This window comes from Athene noctua, chromosome 1, assembly GCF_965140245.1.
Source record: "Athene noctua chromosome 1, bAthNoc1.hap1.1, whole genome shotgun sequence".
Taxonomy (NCBI): domain Eukaryota; kingdom Metazoa; phylum Chordata; class Aves; order Strigiformes; family Strigidae; genus Athene; species Athene noctua.
This window is the reverse complement of record NC_134037.1, coordinates 237,699,561-237,721,953: the sequence shown is the minus strand read 5'-3', so window position 1 is coordinate 237,721,953 and position 22,393 is coordinate 237,699,561. Positions and strand designations below refer to the sequence as shown.

General features: G+C 40.2%; 1 protein-coding gene across 2 annotated transcripts in view; it reads right to left on the bottom strand.

Moving 5' to 3' along the window:
- Window positions 1–22,393, bottom strand: part of TRPC4 (transient receptor potential cation channel subfamily C member 4) — a 165,031-nt gene that overhangs the window by 103,992 nt on the left and 38,646 nt on the right. Inside the window, exon 2 of one of the 2 annotated variants that reach the window (XM_074913833.1) lies at window positions 869–977. The exons of the other annotated variant lie outside the window; for it this stretch is intronic. The gene's annotated coding sequence lies outside the window, so the exon portion shown is untranslated. The remainder of the gene's footprint in view (window positions 1–868; window positions 978–22,393) is intronic. 2 annotated transcript variants of the gene reach the window in all.

Sequence of the window (22,393 nt, the reverse complement as noted above, 5' to 3'; positions counted from 1 at the left end):
CCAAAACATATAACCAAACTGTTGCGATTTACCAAGTCAAAGCTTATCTGTTAGCATAATATTCTCCTCTATGTATTCCTTAAATCTGTAGTAAGCATGAGGTGATAACGATACAATGTACTTTGCACCAAATGTGTAGCTCTACTTCATCCTTAATTTCTTCATTAAGTTCCACTACCTCATGTTTCCCACAGTTTAAGAGTATGCTCACACACAATTGCAGCTGCTCAGCAGACTACAGGGCACCTACATATTTTAAGCTTGATGGTAGCAGTAGCTGTGTAACTTAGAGACTGGTTCAGTTGCCCGTCTAAGGTACCCAGACCCCTTTGAGATGCACTAGTTATCTCATCAGCACTGCAGCATGGCTTGCGTCTTTCATAAGGCCTGTGAATATCTGGTATCTCCATGTAAATCTCTCTGATATCCCACACAAGCCTGGTGTCACTCAATGCTTGTGTGTGGACAACTAAATACAGCCCTTCGTATTTGTTTCTTTAGCTTAGGGAGACAGAACACATTAGAACTGGCATACTTATTAGCATTTACATCTTCCCATTGCTGCTGAAATACTCTGACTTATCTGTGGCAGGCACAAGATTGCACAGGTCAGTGGTGAGCTTTCCTACTAAGATTTGCATTCAATCTCATATGCTATTAGAAAAACATTCATGTAAAATGCTTTTCCAACCAGCACTTACTAACATACAAGTCAAAAGTCAGAGCCTAAAAGGAAAAACAAAATCCATATGAAATAAATCTCCAAGGACTGCCAGATAATAATCATGGTTTTGATTCTGAAATATTCAGTTCTAAACTAAAATTAATACTGAAACACTATGACTATAAAATAACTCTAAAGTCTTACATATAATAAAGCATTTAATGACTCTGCTTTTAGCCTGGATACTTTGTGCAAGGACTCTGCAAAATAATCCCTTCTAACAGGATGATTTTCTCCTGGCTCTGTCTTCTACCTGGGGGGAAAAAAAAAAAAAAAAAGAGGGAAGAGGAAATTCACCTTCAATAACAAGGTACACAAAAAATATTTCCTTCTGCAGCTCAATTAGAGGTTGAACAGCTTATTGGTCAAAGAACTGTAGTTTCTTGTAATTTTAACTACTGACAATGCAAACTGCAGTAACCCACTGTCTTTTCCTCCATTTCCTTCAGGCTTTAAAAAAATATCTCTGTTGAGATCCTAGTTTGGAAAAGATAATACACATTTTTATTATTGTGAGGTTTTGATTCATCAAAAATTTGACTAAACACTGTGAGGAACACAGTAATTAATCTGTTCCAGTCTCCTTACGCAGTGTGATGAGAGGTAAGTACAAAGGCTGTTACTATTTGTTTGTTTTCCAGAGCAGATCAACAGTGCTTTAGGCAGGCAGGAGAGAGAAAAGGAAACACATTAGAAAGAACTTCCCTCCAGATCCATACACAGGAGCTGAGCAATTGCAATCCTTTGCAAGATGTTTCCCACTTCCCCCTCCAAGACAGTATTGGTCTGCATGCAGTCTGGGCTACTAGAGGTTGCACAGCCTGTGGATTATGTTCTGTTAATCTCACTCCATGTAAAATAAAGTACATGTCTATTGCACAGTTTTTTACCTCTGGAACAGAGATACCACATTCTTACTGTTAATGCACTGTTATTTTACCAGTTTGCTTTTCATTCTTGTTTTTCAAAATTGCAAGTTCAATTCAAGAAGAAAAGTGTGTCATGTACGTTCAGTTCCACATTAACTGTAGATGTTCACAAGGAGGTATCTACAAGAAAAGTGGGTTGCTATATTCCCATTACAGCCACCAGAAATTTAGGGCTCCATTCCACTGCTCACAAATTGTCATCTGATGCTGGATGCTGAAGGGCATTCTGCCTGACTCCAGCTGCTGCCTCAGAAAGACTTAGGTCTCCCAAGGGGTCTATTTCATATCTGTCAGACAGATGTTGGGTTAACCCACAACAATGAACAAAAATGACTCAGTTTCTTAAAATTTACAGAGTTCCTCAAGACCTCTGGAGTAAACTGAGTGACTGCAACTGGGAGGTTATTGCTAAAAGCTCCTTTCTTGAAAGCACAGGAATCAATAAATGGATCACTGACTTCCCATTTATTAGGAGCTAAACCAGCAATTAACTTTTATCAATGAAATTTGGCATCATAGAGATGATTATGGTAGAAGAAGAGTACAGCAATTTGCAGATGGTATCTATTATGATTTCATTACGATGATTTGGGGGTTTTTTATTTCTTTGTTTTCATGGTAAATCTGAGAAAGGTCTGTTGTTGCGCTTCACTGTAAGCCCTAAGGAAAACACTTGCTGGAACCTCTTTTGTTTACCTTTTCATGATTCCTGAATGGGGAAATTTAAATCTAAGCTTAGTTTGTCTCTTTCAGAAGAGACACATTAAACACACATTTGTCATTCTTCTGAATAGCTGTCCTTTGCCAGTCTTTCTCACTCGCTGTACCCTGTCTTGAAAATAATCAACCATAAATAAAGTTCTGTCATAACTAAAAATATATGTGTACATGCAATCAGAAAGTAGAGATTGATTGCTGATACAGTACACTTCTGGGAGGTGAAATACAAATCAAAGATAATGTTTCATGGGTGTTTACAAAAATAAAACATTTATTTTGATTTTATCTACAGGTAGATAGATAGACAACTGATACTGTGCTGTCACATGTAAATGCATGCTTATGATAAATTTACATGGGCTCACCATGAGAGCTGTAAGAGCTAGGAGCAGACAGCAGCGGTAAGGAAATCTCCATTTGCTTTGAGTTCCTCTACAGGAACAAGAGTCTAAAGAAACAGGAGATCCAGTACACTAGACCAGTGTGAGGGGAATAAAAGAAAATAAAAAAATCTATGGTGCAAGACTCCACAAAAGTGGAATTATAGTTTCCACATAGTCCATACAATTGACACATAATAAAAACACTTCAGAGAAGAGATAAAGACAAAAAAACTTGCCCTGAAAATAGGAATATATTCAACCAACAGAAATTAATTATAACCAGATGCCAGTAAACACTATCTGACAGACTGTACCTGAGCCATCCAAATAATTAGACTCAGAGTGCTTAAATTCATATCCTGGAGGAATTCTTTTTGTCTCTTTATTGAACTTGCTGAGGGGAATTAGGGAGTGGGAAAGAAGTTCAAGACAAAGAGAAGAACTGATCTTCAATACTGTTCTGCTCTTGACTGTCATCCCCATAATCCTGACTGGATATATTTAAAATGTGCCGTAAATAACATAATTTATTCAACATCTGGAGTAACGCTCTCTGACTTGAAGAAGAACATATAATGGACTTGGTATAGCAAAATAAATCCTTTTGATCAGTTTGGAGAAATATCACAATGACTTCTTTCTACATAATCTGTGGGTTGGTTTGTATTTTTGAAAAGAAAAATAAAACATTAGAATTGGCTTCGCAAGACATCTGATAATTCTTCTGACCCAACTGATAGCACTGAAAATTACTACTGCTTTAAGAAGTAATAGTACATTGATCAGTATTCTGATCTACTAATCCATGCTCTATTAATCCAGATAAGGGACTTAGTTACAGCACTTACAATAAAAGAGCTAAAACTTAACAATATCAAGCTGTGCAAGTACTGAATTTATTCTTTAAGACACCTTGTATGAAGAGATTATATAAAATACTATGTCTCTGTAATACCTGAATAGCAAGGCCTCAACATGCACAGAAGATTTTGAAATTGTGGTGACTAAATGTAAACCCAGCTGTGAAATGTTTTAGGATTAAGATTTATGCTAGAAAAAAAAGCCTCACTGCATGCAAAAAGAAGATGTATTAATTTCAAAATAATCTTTACAAGATAATTATCTCATAGCAGAAAATGTATCCATTTTGAAAGTGCATGTTTCTCCAAATACAGTTAAAACCCAATAAAACAGCCTAACTTTTCCACAACAAAAGAAATGAGCATCAAATAGGGTCAGACAGTTCGGTGATGAATGGACTGAGAGCAGCCCTGTGGAAAAGGACCTGGGGATGCTGGTGGATGAAAAGCTGGATATAAGCCAGCAGTGTGCACTGACAGTCCAGAAAGTCAACCATATCCTGGACTGCAACAAAAGCGTGGCCTGTAGGTTGAGGGAGGTGATTCTCCCTGTCTCTCCCACTGTGGTGAGACCCCACCTGGAGTACTGCACCCAGCTCTGGGGTCCCCAGCACAAGAAAGACACGGACCTGTTGAAGTGGATTCACAGGAGGGCCACAAAAACTGTCAGAGCGCTGGAACACATCCCCTGTGAGAAAAGTCTCAGAGTTGGCGTTCTTCAGCCTGTAGGAGAGAAGGCTCCAGAGAGACCTTATTGCAGCCTTCCAGTACTTAAAGGGGGATTATGAGAAAGATGAAGAGAGGCTTTTAACCAAGGCCTGGAGTGACAGGATAAGGGGCAACTATTTTAAAGTGGAGGAGGGCAGGTTTAGATTGGACATAAGGAAGACATTTTTTACACAATGGGAGTGGTGAGACGCTGGCACAGTTTTCCCAGAGAAGTTGTGGATGCCCCTCCCTGGAAGTGTTCAAGGTCATTCTGGATAGGGCTTTGAGCAATATCTGATCTAGTGAAAGATGTTCTTGCCCATGGCAAGGGGTTGGACTAGATGATTTTTCAGTGTTCCTTCCAACCCAAATCATTCTATGATTCTATGTTTTCTTTATGATAATCTTTATCAATATTTGCAAATATGCTGTTTATCACCAAGCTAGCTGTAGAAACTGTAGAACAAATATTAACAAAAATATTGAATAATATGATATACAATATCATAAAAAAATATTTAATTATTTTTCTGCTATTAGTTTGACCACATTATATACTATATACTTTAAGATACATTTAAGGGAAGTTTTCAAAAATTCAATACTAAATCTACAAAACATTGCAGCTTCACATTGGTAAATTTTTTAGCTGTAAGTTAAGTAATTACAACACATGAAATATAATGGGTCTATTGATCCCCTGAGTCAAGACATATGCAATGACAGGAAGTCAGGCAGAATGCTTTAGTGCTTCTCCAGTGTTATGAGATGTGTCCAAACAGGGCACAGAGCCAACCTCCTAAGGAAGATTCTTCTCAGTTTTAGGAGCACAGTTGATTTATTTAAATATTGACATTTATCATCATATTTTTACATCGCCTAGGATATGTCACTGCACTTTCCACTGTTTCTACAGAAGGGCACAGGTTTTCTTGGCAGGTCCCATGTCATACCTGCCAGACCTGGATGACAAAAGTTATACCCTTCTATTAACATGGTTAAAAACTAATTTGCTTTTTATTTCCCTTTCAAGGGCCTCCTCAGCTTGATTTATGGCTGCTCTCACACTACTGGACTTTGTGACATCTAAACCTAGCTTACTGTATTGATCAGTCCTTTCTTCCTTGTTTGTGGGTTCCCAGTTACTCCGAGTTTCCTTTCTAAACTGAATCACAGAATCATCTAGGTTGGAAAAGACCTTGAAGATCATCTAGTCCAACCACTACCCTAACACTGACAGTTCCCAACTACACCATATCCCTCAGCGCTATGTCGACCCGACTCTTAAACACCTCCAGGGATGGGGACTCCACCACCTCCCTGGGCAGCCCATTCCAACACCTAACAACCCCTTCTGGAAAGAAATGCTTCCTAATACCCAGTCTAAACCTTCCCTGGTGCAACTTGAGGCCATTCCCTCTTGTCCTATCGCTTGTTACTTCATTAAAATAATTGACTAAGATCTTGAGCTATCACTGGCCTACAGCAGCTGTATCCATCAAAACACATGTGCACACACACACAAGCACTCTCTCTCTCTACAGTGCTTCCTGCCTTCTGCAGCTATCAGAGAAATATCAGCATCTGACAAGAAATATACAAAAGAAGAAAACCATAATACTTGCAGAGAAAATGGATTTTTATGAGGTAAGATTTCTTTCGTAACAGACAGTTTCATTTACACCTGCTACAAAGCACTATTTCAAATGATATGGGACTGTTTTTCCATAGACTGTTATTTAGGGCGGAATGGCAATGTTCCACTTTATTTGCAAACTTTTAACATTTCCACTCCTTTTATCATTATCCGATAATTCAATATTTCTTAAGAAAAGCTGATATTAATTTTACCGATGCTAAAATAAATCACTGGAAATTGTCTTCTGCTGCTACATCATGTGTATATATACATGTGTAATATAACCACAGGTACACGGAAGTTTCTCCATCAAACTTAAAGCTCAAAAAAAAATGCAGTTAGAACTCATTGACTTTTATTCAACCTCTGCTTTTGCCTTATTTGCTTCCTCTACATATATGATCAATTCCTCACTATTTTCCCAGGGGACCCTGACTTGAATTTCCCTTGCATGCTGTCCCCTACCCCAAAACACTATCGTAGCTGGGTGTGATGGAGAAAGAGGAGTATCAGAATGACCCACGAGCAGGCACCAAGGGCCTCTGTGACAAGCCACTTCTATTACCAGCCACAGTAACTGTGCTTATGTATCATAGCCCTCTCAGAGACAGGAAAGACACCCCATGACAACACAGCTCCTTGAGCAGATGGGCAGCTGGATGGACAAAGATGTGCTACATAGTATCCACATGTGAAACTTCTGAAATCCTCACCGATGCTACCCTTCTAGAGATATTTTATTTCCATCACTGTTCACAAAGTTATACTTACCTTAGCATTATTATACTATACAGCTTCTTCTATGAAGCTTCTATCAAAAGTACACTTCTGATTTTTCTCATGGGTTTGGTTTTCAGATGGCATGAAAGAAAAGTGAAACTTCATAAGAAGTAACTATGGAAGCACCCTGCTTAGGAAACCAGAACATTTATGACAAGTGAATAACATGCTGATTTCTCTGTGATCTTCTGAAACTACTTTATACGCACTTTTCATGGCAAAGGAAAGTTTCTGACATTTGCTATACTGCTGAAAGTATTAAAATTTTCTTTCTAAAATAGATCTGTGACATACCAGCTTTAATCTGACACAGAATCCAATTCACAGGAAAAATTATGTTCAAAGGGAATTTTTGAAAGCAAGACTCTAGCTCTGATAAATCCCAGTCCAAAAGAAGCATGAAGTTCCTTCACTTTCAGTTACCAGAACAGGTTCTTTCATTTGAACAAGAACAAAAGAAATTCAGATAAACCTTTGATTTCTGAACCCAGCATCAGTCCAGATACTGGTGTATAACCATATGTCCAGACAAGTAACTTAAACCTAGCACTGAGGTCAACTGGATAGGCTGTGCTCATACTGTTAAACCCTCTCAGCCCCCAAATAGGACAGCTGAATGTAAACTGTCTACTGGGAATAATTTGGGGTCCATGCTAACTCATAAACTGTGTCTGGAAATTGAACAGGAAGATGTTAATTGGCTTGAGCCAACACCATTCCAGGGACTGTTCTAACAACTCCAGCTGCAGGTGATGGAGTTCTACTGCCCATGCACACCTTCTAGCACTGTTTATTTTACAACTGTTTTAGCTGGCAATACAGTATACGAGGTGCTCAATTGAAAGTCATTTTTCATTGTTAGAACTATGGTCAGCCTCAGACTGGAAAGCTAACCATAGCAAAAGTACCAATTTGGACTTTAACACTGAGTCATGCATGCAGGAAATAAACTGAATAGCTCAATATGGTATATGTTCCCTATGAGACTGTTGATTAATTTGGAATAGAGCTAAACATCTTGTTTGTGCTCTGGTTTAAAGTACACTATAATCCAAGCTGCAGTAAAGCAAAGAACATGACATAGTACACAGCTGTCAGAGGATGATGTGGGCACACTGTCATGTTGTCTGCTTATATGTGTTCTGGCTTCACAACCAGCAATGCAGGATACCAGCTAGAAAGGACAACTTGCAGGGGCCAAGACACAATGGATATATGACAGATTAAATTCTACCAGTGTCTCACATTAGCAGCTTAAGAGATCAAGTCACAGGAGAGTGAAAATGCACACACTGAATGTGATAAACCTTTCATCATAGAATCACAGAATGATTTGGGTTGGACGGGACCTTAAAGATCATTTAGTTCCAACCCCCCTGCCATGGGCAGGGACACCTTCCACTAGCCCAGGCTGCTCAAAGCCCCGTCCAACCTGGCCTTGAACACTGCCAGGGAGGGGGCAGCCACAGCTTCTCTGGGCAATCTGTTCCAGTGCCTTACCGCCTTCACACGAAAGAATTTCTTCCTTACATCTAATGTAGATCTCTTTCAGTTTAAAACCATCACCCCTCATCCTATCACTACACTCCGTGATAGAGTCCCTCCTCATTCCTGTAGGATCCCTTTAAGTAATCTGGAAGGCTGCTATAAGGCCTCCCTGAAGCCTTCTCTTCTCCAGCCTGAATAATTCCAACTCTCTCAGCCTGTCTTCCTATGGGAGGTGCTCTATCTTCTTGATCATCTTCGTGGCCCTCCTCCGGATTTGCTCAAACAGGTCCATGCCCTTCTTATGTTGGGGACACCAGAGCTGAACACAGTACTACAGGTGGGGTCTCATGAGAGTGGAGTAGAGGAGGAGAATCACCTCCCTCAACTTGTTGCCACACTTCTCTTGATGCAGCCCAGGGTATGGTTGGCTTTCTGGGCTGCAAGCACACATTGCTGGCTCATATTCAGTTTTTGCATCTACTAATACCCCCAAGTCCTTCTCTGCAGGGCTGCAATCCACTCATCGCAGAGCCTGTATTTGTACACAGGATTGCCCTGATCCATGTGCAGGACCTTACACTTGGCCTTGTTGAACTTCATGAGGTTTACATGGGCCCAACTCTCAAGCCTGCCAAGGTCCCTCTGGATGGAACATCCCTTCCCTCTAGCGTGTTGACCACACCACACAGCTTGATACCATAGGCAAACTTGCTGTGGGTGCACTCAATCCACCGTCCATGTTGCCAACAAAGATGTTAAACAACACCGGTCCCAATACCAACACCTGAGGAACAGCACTTGTCACTGCTCTCCACTTGGACATTGAGGCGTTTACCATAACTCTTTGAGTGTGACCATTCAGCCAACTCCTTATCCACCAAGTGGTCACACAGATTACTTGCTTAGATGTTTTTTTGTCAATTTTAAGATAGGATGCATCTTCATAGTAATTCTGGGAGTTTAAAGCATAGTGATTTATATATACTGTAAGGATGTTCTGTATGTTCACTTAGGCTCACTGAATGGGAGGAATAGGGCTAACATTACATCAGATATTAGCTAACAATGACAGGTTCTTTTTGTAACAGCAACCTTTAAAGTCAGGACTGGTAGCAGGCTGAGGTTTGAGAAATATCAAGAGATCACTTTTAGGAGATTATGGGAAAAACATTTTTGAGAGATATTATAAATTATTAACAGATCATATGGGGTAGGATGATTTGGGGTCAGGCACAGAGTATTTCAAATCTGCATAATTGTTAAAATCAGAGGTATTCAAGAACCCGATTCTTCAAATACAGCTAAAACTGAGCCTAATTTCACTTACCTTATGGGCAAAAAATCAGATGGCTCCCCACATGAAAAAATGAGGACCACAAGCTCACAGAAGTACCATCAGATGATAACAGCTCTCTAGTAGATATTAAATTAGTTCATCTTCTCAATTTTATTTACACTAGAATGAAGTACTCTGAAGAAAACAACGTGCCTGGTTACCTCTTGCTGATAGGTATATCCTTGGGAAAGACCCTAAAGCTTGAACTATTTGTTCTTTGCTCAGAGGGGAATTCTGATACATCAAAACCTTCTACCAAGAGCAAAGGAGAGAAAGACTGCTTTCCACTGACTGACATGAACTTGTTCTTTAAAATAATGGAGCATGAACAATGTCAGCCCAGCCTACATGCTGTAGGCAGTCAGTTTGAGATGGGAAGGACAGAGAGGGCAATAACACAGATAATGATCTTAATGAGTGACTGCACCATCCAGTTGAGCTGACCTCCCTGTCTCCTTGGCTAGTATTATTCTCCTGGGTAAATCAAGGAGCTCTCCACAATAATTTTCAAGAGAAAGTACTTCAGTGTCATCTGGCTACACAGAAGGCTGCCTTCCAGCATTTCCAACAGTAGCGCTGACCTTATGCTCTGTGGATGTGATCCTGCAGCATTCATACAGCACAGCAACATTTCTCAGGAGACATGAGGAGGGGGCTGTCCCTTGCTGATGGAGATTGTGGGCTGTCTGTCTCCAAATGAGGAAAGCATGGGAGAAAAAACACATAACACAGTTTCTGCTGAGAAATGAAACTATGGTTGGGCAGAAAGGGTCTGACTGTACAAGTTCACTTGAGGACAAAAGGGGAGGGGAGGCAGAGTGGCTTGGGAAACACAGGACAGGAGCATTACTTGTGGGAGTTATGCTACAAGTGGCAGTAACTTTTCTATGCTTCAGGATATGTTTACGTGTAGATCCACATGTCTTCCCATGCTTCACGTGATGAAGCTCCAGGCAGCATGCAGTTTCTCCAGAAAAGGGAGGTTTGGGGCAGACTGCCCAAATACCTTCAGTAAAGACTTGCTAATAAAAACACACCAATGTGGGTCCATTTTCAGATGTACAAGCTAAGCCACCCCGAGAAGAAGTTAAAACACTTTCTAGTGTTTAGGGCCAATAGAGAGCCAGCTGTTCAGAGATCTGTGTACAAACATACACGGTCACATAAACATTTTAGTACTGGCTGCTGCCCTCAGAGTGGTATGTGCATTTTGTGGGGAGCCTCAAAAGAGGCTAAGCTAAAATAAAACAAAAGCTAGCAAGAAATAAAGACTAGTTAGGGGGAACTATTCAGTCTTTGGAATTTATTGGACTGTTTCCACCCAGATCCTTAATGGTTCTGCCTTGCTTATTCAGAGACACGTTGAGTCAGTGCATTTTAACATATTTTACTAAAAGAGTTCATAAAAAAAAAATCAGGAAAACTTATTACCTAAGCTCAGCTACCAATAATAACACACTAACTCAAATAAAACAACCAATCAAATCAGAATCAAATTGATATCAAACCAAACCAACTACACTCAATAGTAGATAATGTTCCACAATCCAGTTAGTGAGATAACATAAAATGTAGTTATGCAAGTCTAGAAAAGATGGTTACCCACTGGCTATAAAACTTAACAAAGAATTTGATTTAAAACAATCAAATATATATCATTTAATTAGTTAACTAACTTAACACCAAAACCTAATTACTATCTGGACCAAAGCATGACAAAAATAATAATTCTTCTGTCAAGAAATTCTATTCCTATGTGATGATTAACCTCTTCCTGTCCTTGCAGCAATAAAGACTTCAAATAATAGAATAGAAAACCAGAAGTCTGACAACTCCAATTTATCAGAAGTCATAAAATGACAGCTTCATGTCACTGAGGACCTTTAAATGTATAGCACAGAACATGGCCAGATGAATAGCTTGATGAGGTACTATACAATGCTGCCTAAATCCAGGAGAACATTTCTTTCCAGAAATTTGCCTGCATGGCCAAATTGTCATTTATGCATATGCCCAAGTCACAATTCAAGATTAAATGTCTCTGGATAAATTGGAATAGGAGTAAAAACCATGAATAGTAACAATAAGAGAATTCTCACAGCTAGGAAGTGGTGAAACTAGAAAGCTGTCTTGTGAATTCCCTGGCTTACAAAGGCATGTCTATTATAGTGCTCAATAGATACCTGACCTAGCAGTAATTATGTGAGCTTGGTAATAGCTGAAATACTTTGAGCACCCTTCAGGAAGTTTGTATTTTCTTCCTTGGGTGGGAAAAGGTCAGAAGAATGTCTACAACACAAAAGCTTTAAAGACAGATCACATGAAGATCTTAAACCTAGCTCCTCAGCACTCACTTATGAGCTGCTTTCTGAAGTATTATGTAAAGTCTTTTCTCCTGAAAAATTACTCCTCTCCCAATACAATTATTCCAGCATGTTATTCACAGGAAAAATATATTTGGCAGAGATGGAAATAGGAAATAATTGATAAATAAAACTTTAACTGTAGAAAATGCATTATTTCATGATTTCCAACTGGCAGAGGATTAACTGTGCACTCTTTTAGATAAGGCTTTCACTCATCTAGTTTAAAAAGTAGTCATTCATATTTATCTGTGGAACTAGGAGCAAGAAACTTGTTTTTGAAGCATCTGTGGTATGTTTCCTGCATCTAGAGCCAGAGGGGACAAGTTCATCTAAACACAAACTAGCCTAACTCAGAGCTGCAACCAATTCTCAATTTCAGAATACTTGCCTGGCAAGACAATCAAATAAAATCTGAAGAGAACAGGAAGTGCTATTAAAATTTCAGCAAAACAAAACTTGGGTTACCAGGAGCTCTTTGAAACATTATTTTAGCTATGAAGAAGCTCAAGTTATGAGAGAGTCACAAATTTAAGGATTACTACAAACACTTCATCTGAACTCTGTTGTAAAGCAGGTCAAGAAAAAATCAGCATTGCTTCCTGGTCCTGAGAAGCCAGAACTGGAAGAGGCTTCCTGAGTCAGCAAACAAAGCCTCTTTATCACGGGCAGCTCACTCAGACAATCTTTCCTTGAACAGATCAGACTGTCTGTTAAAAACAGTTGGGATCTCCCTGCTTAATCCATCTTCCCCTCCACTGTTTCTGTGAGCGGTGGTAGACAGAGCCTCATTTTTCTGACAGGATAATTTCCTCAATCCTAAATTATGTTCAGCTCTTGAGAACTACTGACAGAATTACCCTTCCTCCAGAATGTTTGGAGAAAGAGCTGTCCTTTCTTTAGACTTCGTTTTGCCAGGCCGCACAAACCTGGGTCCTTTACAGCTCCAGCCCACTGCTCCCACACTGATGTCACCATGGTGTCCTACCTGTCACCCAGATGCTGCCCTGAAAGGCCATGGGTCCACTCCAGCTCTTGTGTCATACCCCAAGCCCCTGGTACCCTCACACATTTGACTGGCAGTAGGAATCTACAAGCAAGCAGCTGTATTGAATCCTTCCACGTTTGCACTATTTCTGTGTCATATCCCTTTTTCTGAGTGACCTGAAGTGTACATGTTATTCCAAGACATACTTCCCTGCCTTCTCATACAATGATTTCAATACTTCTCTATCTCATGCTTAAGTATTTTTCTTGATTAAGTGCTAGACCTACAATCACCTTGTTTAAGGCTATAGCATAATCGTCACCTTCAATCTGCTGATAAGCTATGTCCTTTTCCTCCTCAGCTGTTTTCAGTCAATAAACTTCCAGTTCAAGTTAAAAGAAACCTTTAAAAATTATTCTGTAAATGCTTAATCTTGTAATTTGCACTGCTAGATAGATTAGACTAACCTTTTGTACTTTGCTTCCTGCAATAGTGAAATCTGGTCTCAAGGGCAAAGCAAAAGAAACCTCATGATGCATGTACTTGATTCTGCAATGATGCATATATATAAAAATGTTTTTCTTCCAGCTTTGCAGCAATCAGCTTTCTCCTCAATGCTTGAGTTTTAGTAATTTTTCTCTTTACTTACATGTCTCACAGGTCTTTGCCTCTAATAGTACTCAGTAACTCTTTGACTGTATGACCTCTTGTAGTTATGAATGTCAAATGTTCCCTGTGAACCACATGAACTTTATTCTTGAATATTTTGTTCTAAATATATCTGCCATCATTTTATTTTACTGGGTAAGACAGGTGGAACACAAATATAAGCCGTTCCTTCTTTCCTTCTTTCCTTCTCTATTTCTCTATTTCACTTTATTTATCAGATTTGCCAGTGAGGCACAACAGAGGCCATTATCAAGTATCTAAAAAGAGAAGTTTACAGTGTTCACTTTTTTTTCAAGAAAATAAAATTACATCCATCTCATACTAGTGAATGTAAGAGGTAAATACTGTAGATAATAATCACATTCATTGGTGCTGTACCTAGATTCAATGTACCTAAATTTATATAGCTTACTAAGTTTTCTAAGTTGGAATGCCTTTATCTTGGACTCCCAGAGTTAAGTGGAGAAAGAGAAGGAAAGTCCTGCTACAAGCAATTCAGTCAAATCTCTATTTCCTTCTTCTGACTGGCATGAACCTAGGACATGAAGGCGGACATGAATCTAGGCCTGAACATCTGCATTTGAAGAAGTTTCCGTACCAAAGATGTTCAGAAAGTTAATTCTGAAAATGCAAATAAGAAATTACATTTGGTCAACCACAAAGGAAGCCAAATGTACAAAGGAAGACATGCCCCTACCTTGATTAGGAATATCTCCTGATATATGAGATATGCAGGTTCCTGTCACTATTGTAAATCAAATACAGAAATAACCTAACTGCAGGCTATGAGCCAATCTTGTTTTAGAAGGATTTTCCTTTGCAGGAAACCCATTTCTTACTCTGATTCCCTTCTAAGTATGAATACATATAGCAGCAGCTGATGGACTGTATCATGAGTTGTGGCACATGTCCCCTTGCAGATATGGTGCTAAACCAACATACCAAACCATTGGTGACCACTAGAAATCTTATTAAATGTCCTGAAAGATTAAAGAAGGGATATATACGTACAGTCCTCCATATCTGGTAAGGGGAGCAATAGCTACTTTTCCTTAAAATTAGTTTTCTAAGAGGTGAAATTGACCCCAAGCTACATAAAGAAGATGACCTTCAAATACCTATGTACAACCTACTATTATTAATCATCATTGTGCAGGTGTATTCTACATTCTCCACAGTTCCCTGCCTGATAACATTGCAGTTACATATTGAGTGTATGAATTTCTTTCAAACTCAGCTGATAGTAATGGAGCTTCCATTTGCAATTATTTTTTTCTTCTGTAGATGAGAGTTTAATACATGCAGCTGAGCAAAATCCACATAAGCCAAAGGTAAAACCAGCCATTAGTAACACAGCTATATACTTCTCCTAAAAATCTTCATGCTCTCTTTTGAAAGTAATTAGTTTCTTGATTCCATGCATCTACTACAATCATTGAAAAACACACTTTAAAATCCTAATTTTCAGTCTAAAATTACTCACAGACATTCATACTTTTTTTTCTCATTCTAGCAACCTGCTTCTAGAATAACTTTTCAAACTCTCCAACATATACCTTCATGATGCATTAGCAGGAAAAACAATAATATGTTGGGCTCTTTGGGTCTCTGAGTCACTCTGGGATTCATCTTAAATGAAGGATTAAGGTTATCTTTAGCAGAAATAGATAGACTACCTGCATTGTCATTTTCCCTTTAAGAAATAATTCAGCTTTCTTTCTGACTTCAGGGAACAGGAAGAAATTGAAATAATGCTATTTTGATACTGAACAGAAGTTCAATATCAAACTTATTCCTGTGAGCAAGGAATAAAGGAGTACTAATAAAATGGATGAGAACTGTTTGGTGTAGCTACAAAAAACAATGAGTTTGTAAAGACAGTGTATGTTTAGATATTATCTAACAGCTGCAGGATTTTATATTTCATTTTCTCACTTCTTAGATTGCCATGTTAATATGAGATCAAGCTAATGTTTTGAATAATCAGCATATTGTTCCAAAGCATCATGGTTCTAAACATTAATTTAAGCACTTTTTAACATAATTTTTAAAAAATAACACCAGACTCCATCCAAGCCAGTGTAGGCTCTCAGAAAATTTTATCTATAAAATCAGAACACACTTCAAGGTGCTTACACATATATTTTGAACACAGGAGATCAACACCAAATAAATTGGTTTCAGGTTCTAAGTAAGTGCAAGACAGAAGATCCAGGCCAAGATGAAATTTAGTTGCCAGGAAATCTTGCTAGAGTAAAATAGAGAGGCAAAGCAAGCAAGAAAATTGCCTGTGAAGTAGATAAGAGTGGACATACCCAGACCTGATGAAAGAAAAGCAAGTTATCTAGGGTAGATACATAGGGAGAACAGCAGGGCACAAATGAAACTGCAAAGAAAATGCTGAAAAAATAACAATGACCTTGTTAGAAATTCCACGTGCAGAAGGTGCATTAGCTAAGTAAGGAACAGATTATTCTGGCCTGACAGTAACATCTCTGATAGCTCAGCTAGCACATTTCATTACAGCAACATGCCCTCCAGCCACCGCTTCCCTATAACCAAACTGGTGTCCTTGGCAGGGATCTCCACCGGTCCCTGCTGGGCTGTGCTGCCCCACATGACAGAGATCACCTCCAGGCTAGCCACAGCTGGCTATGCTGAACACTGCACACCACTGAAGTGGGTTAGTGCCCTGATGTTCTGGCCAAGACTAGTGGTTTCTATTCAAGGAAATCTAAAATTATGTAATGACATTCTTTCCATTGAGAGCTACAGCTCCAGACATGCAATAGCCCTTAACAAAAAATCAGGAACTGTTAACGTAGCATCACCCACCATAAAAAAAACCTGATACTGTTTTACCAGAGTTCTGAGGAGAAAAGCTGGCAAATAAATTAAAACCATCCCATTTAAAATTAAGGCTTGTGAATGGAAAGAAGATTCCCTTTGGGAAAGCTTAAGAATCAAAATATTCAAAGTTTTTTTTTTTACAGGAGCAAAAATTTAAGGCTATCAGATGCCTGGGATAGCTTGTTACTAAAGCACGCATCCCTCAGTCCTCTACACTCACTGCTTGGAACAAGAGGGAAAATGAAATTGCCATTGGTACATGCTCTGCTTGAGTGCTTACTCAACTCTGGTTGAGTAAGGAGAGACTGGAAGAGGTTTTAATGCATTCACACTAATCATTCTCACGGTAAAAATGAGTAACTTTGTTTTTCAGCATTCAAACTGTTTCTAGACTAATCACACTCAGTTGCTTAGATAGCGAGGCAAGTGGGACTAATTCAAAGGTAGTGTAATTTAGACTGCCTTTGCAGAGTAGTTCCACTGCTCATTGCACAGTGGCATGTCAGGAAGAACTTAATCAAGCTAATTGTCTGAAAATATAAGGTCAACCTCAAGGTAGAAAAACAGCTGGTAGTAAAACCCTCTTCTTCTCGGAAACAATTATTTGGTCTGACTGAATGAGGGTATCTTGGTGCTGCATATTGTGGTGATCAGTAGGAGTAAAAAATGTTCACCATTTTTAGCAGCGGCTTAGCAACTGACAGAACTGAGCCAGAAAAGAAATTGTAACAAATCAACAACAGCAACAACAAATGGGCAGTGTATGGAGCAACAGAACGTGTCCATCTGATTATGGTAAACTACACAGAACTGAGAGTCACATCTAGTGGCAAGGGACCCTAAAAGCATACTCGTATTTATTTCTGAAAAGCCACCAACTGTTTGGATGAGAGCTGTGTCAAAGTGCTGCATATATTTGACAATCATTTACTGGAAAGTTCTTGGCATTTTGCTTCAGGCAATCTCATGCCCTTAAGACTACTTCCTTTTGGAGGATGAAACTGTGGGTGGCATTCAGTTCAGGGTTAAGACACCTACGCTAATGTCTAAATGTAGACATTGACATTGAGGTAAGTCCCTAAACTCCTTGTCAGTGGATAGCCAGGATGAGATTAGATTTTCTAAACAGAGAGTCTAATGACTTTTAAGATATCCTATGTGCTCGGGACATCCCTGGGGACTGACCAAAAGGAGTATACCCTTCTTTGTCCACAAGTAGAAAGCAAGCAGGATGCCATCTCAGATGTCACTAGACACCCACCTTTACGCAACTTTATCACAGCTTTAGTCAGCAGAATTATGATAGAGGCACTTGCAAAGAGATTCAGCTTGCCTTAAGAATCTACATGCCAGTCAGCTGCAACACTTTTGAGGCTATGCTCTCACCTAGCATACTTATGGGCACCTGCGTGTAGGCTCTGTGTGCGTCTGGAGGCAAATTGCACAATGCTGAGCAGAATTCAGTTGTCTGAATTGGTGTTCAGAATTGGTGTGTAGGGGCATCAAATGATACATTAGGTTATCAGAGATGTCCACAGGAAACTACCCACACACCTCTAGAGCGACAGCGAAGCTATATTCTGCTGCACACACATGCAGAGTGTGGCTCTGCCCCACAACCAGTGATGCCAGTAAGCCATCCCGTGTCTCAGATCAGCAGTGCAAGCTCCAGCTCACAGACTCCCTGTGGATACCCACAGTCACCTCTAATTAATGGTAGCTGGATCTAAAACATCAGTAGGGAAAGAACAGTCAGTTCACCTGAACTGGGTCAGGTGAAAGTCATGACAGGCAGGAAACTGGCTGCCTCTACAGCAAGTATCCTCTGCTAGGTTACTCATTAGGAAGAGCCAAGGAGCACACTGAGTTTAGGTATCTGCTGGGGAAGGAGGAATGCACACAGCGTGCAGCAAGGCAGCTGCAACACCAGGGGTGTTACTATCAAACTGCTCCCTGGCTGTTCAGTCTATAAAAAGCCACACACTGGGTCAGAGGGATGGTAAGGAGCATGTCTATTCTCCCCACAGTGTCAGAAGTCAGCAAAGACTGAGACTTAAAAGATACTGGCAACACATCGGGGTGGATGGAAAATGCCTGTACAGTTGCACCTCACTGCATGATCCCAGAGTTTGCCATGCACTTGTTGCTACTAATAGTGAAGTCAAGAATGTCTCCCGTTAAATCCGTATCTGATGAGAAAAATCAAGAGATAATACATTAGCAGTTGTCACTTGGCACATATGAGGCTGTTGCAGGCACTGCTCCACTTTTGGGGCAATTAAAGTTTTTGCCTTGACACAAAGTGCTAGTGTGCAACCGGGTGTCATCATCCCACAGTTTGGTACCCTGTTACTCCACATTTGAGCAGACGTCACGGCCCTTCTGGGTTGCCATCTGGTTATTTCTGATCTATGATACTTGGCTTGCTGTTTGCCCCACGAGAGATACATACCGCTAGGATTAAATCAGAGGCGCCAAGATTTCCCAATAATTTTCATAGATACATGATTATCATATCACATTAGAAAGGCAAAGCAGCACAAAATATAAATGATATGCAAGCATTTCAACACTAGGAGAGAAAGTTTCACAGTCCAACACACTTCAATATTCAAAATGCTTTCCGGATATTAGCTGATATTTTACTTTGCTAACTTCCACCTCATTACTTCTAATTATACTTACACTGACCTACTTAAGTACATTTTACTAACAGCCTGCTTATTGACAACCATTCATCCAAGATGCTTTCATCTAGGACATCCATTAACTAGAAATATCTGAGGTATATTGGCTATATGTCTGCCTTTCACTAGGGGACAAAGGGCAAAGCTTTCTAGTTCATTCACAACTTCCTGCTGTCACGTTTTCAGGGGTAACAGCACAAGATGACTTCAGTACCATGTGCCACCAGTGAAACAAGAGTCTTTATCCTTACCTTTACTTTCACATTTCTTCTATCAACTTTTCATTTCATCCACACCTCTCCTCCAAAAAAACCCCAAACCCAGACTAAACCAAAAATAGCAAGTGTAAAGGAAAACAAGCCAGCGCTCTCGAGAAAACTGTTAGCAGCCTATCTGCTAAACTTGAGTTTGTGTCAGGTGAGAAGGTAGAAGTGAAGAATTGAATTGGCTGGTGACCAGCTCTACTTCTACTCTGCAAGTCCAGCCTGATTCAATGAAAACAGCTGAGTGACTGCTAAAATAGCTAAACACTGCAACATTGCTTCTAATTGCAAAGCAAGCCTGATGAAGAGCAACCACCAAAGAAGAAGCAGGAGCAGGTGTACCTGTGCCTGCCATGACAAGGACCCTGCTGTCTTAGCTATATTCAGAAAACCGCCTGCTACTGCAGTTCTGTAAGTGACAGAACCAAGGCATAAGGAAGGTACCAAGTTTGCTTGTTGAGAATTGCTTTGTCCTCCTGAAAAGCACCTGCAAGCCTTCAGTGAGTCACGACAGTGCACTGGAGCTTGAACGTTATTTTTTTTCTTGCTGTGATGCCTAGAGGAATAGATACTCTAAGACTGCATCTGCCTCAGCAAATAATGCAGTGCAACAGGAGGAGACCTCTAGAGTGACAAAAAAAATTGCCAAAAGCCTTGTATTTCAGGAGATTTACTTCAGATGAGCTCTATCCTGGTCCTGAAAGCTGAGTGTTAGCAGCTGGAGTGTGGTAGGCACACCCCTGGAGTGAATGCACTGGCTCTGGGTCCTGTGGAGGAATCTAGTGCACATGCTCCAGGCTGCTCTGCAGTGCCAAACAAACTGTGGGAGGAGAAGAAAAATTAGGAGATTCACTGAAAGGGTACTCCGCTGATATGATACCAGACTAATGTAGATGCAGCTACAATAACTGTATCATTTTCAGAGTTGAAACTCTGTGCTGACATAAATTGCTCTGATCATTAAATACCTAAGAAAGTTCCCCTCAGCTTGTTTGTACTTGAGAGTACTGCAGTTATTTTCATGGGTTCTGGTGGCTGGTACATGAAATTGGTTATTTTTTTAAGAGTTACTTGGCTTGATCAAGGGAAGAATTCAGTTAGCTGTATTACAGCATGATTTTTACTGCATGAATACATTCTTACTCCATGTGATAAAATGCTTAAATCCTTCAGAATGGCATCTCAAAGTGACAATATTTCAAAAAGATATAGCCAAGGAATGCACATACATGGAAGGGTGTGCAGGAAGGGCATCAATCACCCTACCAGCTCAAAAGGTGAGTTCAGTTGGTGGCTATCCCTCTCCCAGAGTTTAGCTATGGTATCCACCCAGCAGAAGGCTATGTCCTTGACAGAACTGATGTGGTACCCCAGACAGAGCTCCCTCAAAAACATGCAACCATTCAGGTCTCAGGCTGTAGGGTGTGCCAGAGCCTTTCACGAATAACTGATGGCAGTAGCTAGAACATCTGTGTGAGCTGTCTGTGGCAGCACTACAAGAGGAAGTAGAAAGGTTAAGGAGCATCAGGGAGTCTGAAAAAGAGATAAGACTGGTAGAACCATGCTCTGCTCTCCCTCAGGAAGAAATAGGAATAGACACCAGCAAATAAAAAGATCAGGTGGATCCTGTACCCTCTCCCTGCCAAGCAGAAGACAGTAACTTAAAGGAGTGAATGGAGGCAAGTCTATGCTCAGGGCAGCAGGCAAACTCCCTCCTTCCTTACCTCACCTCCCCAGAAGCCTCTATGCAACAGGCTTTGTATCTGGAAGGTCAGTCAACTGATGATATGGATGATGGCCAAGGTCAGAAAGGCCCACCCTCCGTATCATGGCCACCTCCACACAGAGGAAAAGATGGATTATAATTGTAGTGCTCCCTTCTGAGGAGAATGGAGTGTTCAATATGCTGGTCAGACCCTCTTACGGAAGGCTACTGCCTTCCCGGGACTTGGGTTAAGGACATGTGCTGGTTTTGGCTGGGGTAGAGTTAATTTTCTTCATAGCAGCTAGTATGGGGCTATCTTTTGGATTTGTGCTAGAAATAGTGTTGATAATTCAGGGATGTTTTAGTTGTTGCTGAGCAGTGCTTACACTAAGCCAAGGACTTCTCAGTTTCTATGCTTCCCTGCCAGTAAATCAGCTGGGGGTGCACAAGAAGTTGGGAGGAGACACAGACAGGACAGCTGACCCCAGCTGACCAAAGGGATATTCCATATCATATGACATCATGCTCAGCATATAAATCTAGGGAATAAAGAAGGAAGGGAGGATATTTGGAGTAATGGTGTTTGTCTTCACAAGTAACCATTACGCATGATGAAGCCCTGCTTTCCTGGAGATGGCTGAACACCTGCCTGCTGATGTGAAGTAGTGAATGAATTTCTGGTTTTGCTTTGCTTGTGTGCACAGCTTTTGCTTAACTTAAACTGTCTTTATCTCAACCCACGAGTTTTCTCACTTTTCTGATTCTCTTCCCGATCTCACTGTGGGAGAGTGAACGAGCAGCTGTGTGGTGCTTAGCTGCCAGCTGGGGTTAAACCATGATAGGACATCCCTAGGACATTTCCTAGCCTGGTACAGTCCTCAGACTATTACCCATTATTTATCTAAGGAAGTGGGTGGCAATGAAGCTGCAACACATAGTCCAAGGGCAATCAAAAGAGACTTCAGGGCCTTGGGACAGTTGGTAAGGGAATTCAGAGCAGGTAATTTTTTCCTCTACCCTTCCAGATGTAGGCAGGGAAGCATGGTATTAGAATTACTGCAGGACTGTAATCAGATATGTTCAAATTTATGACATGGTCTACAAATAGAGAAAATGAACTGAAATTTATAAAGTAATTTTTGCCCTATAAACTCTTTGGTTATAACTGGCCATAGCAAAAGGTTGTTCTGCCAGTGTGTAATCTTGATTCTGAACATGCATTGAAAAGAATTTGGATTTATGCTTTCTATGCAGGCCACAGTACAGATCAAGTAAGCAGAATATTAAACACGGAAAAGTCA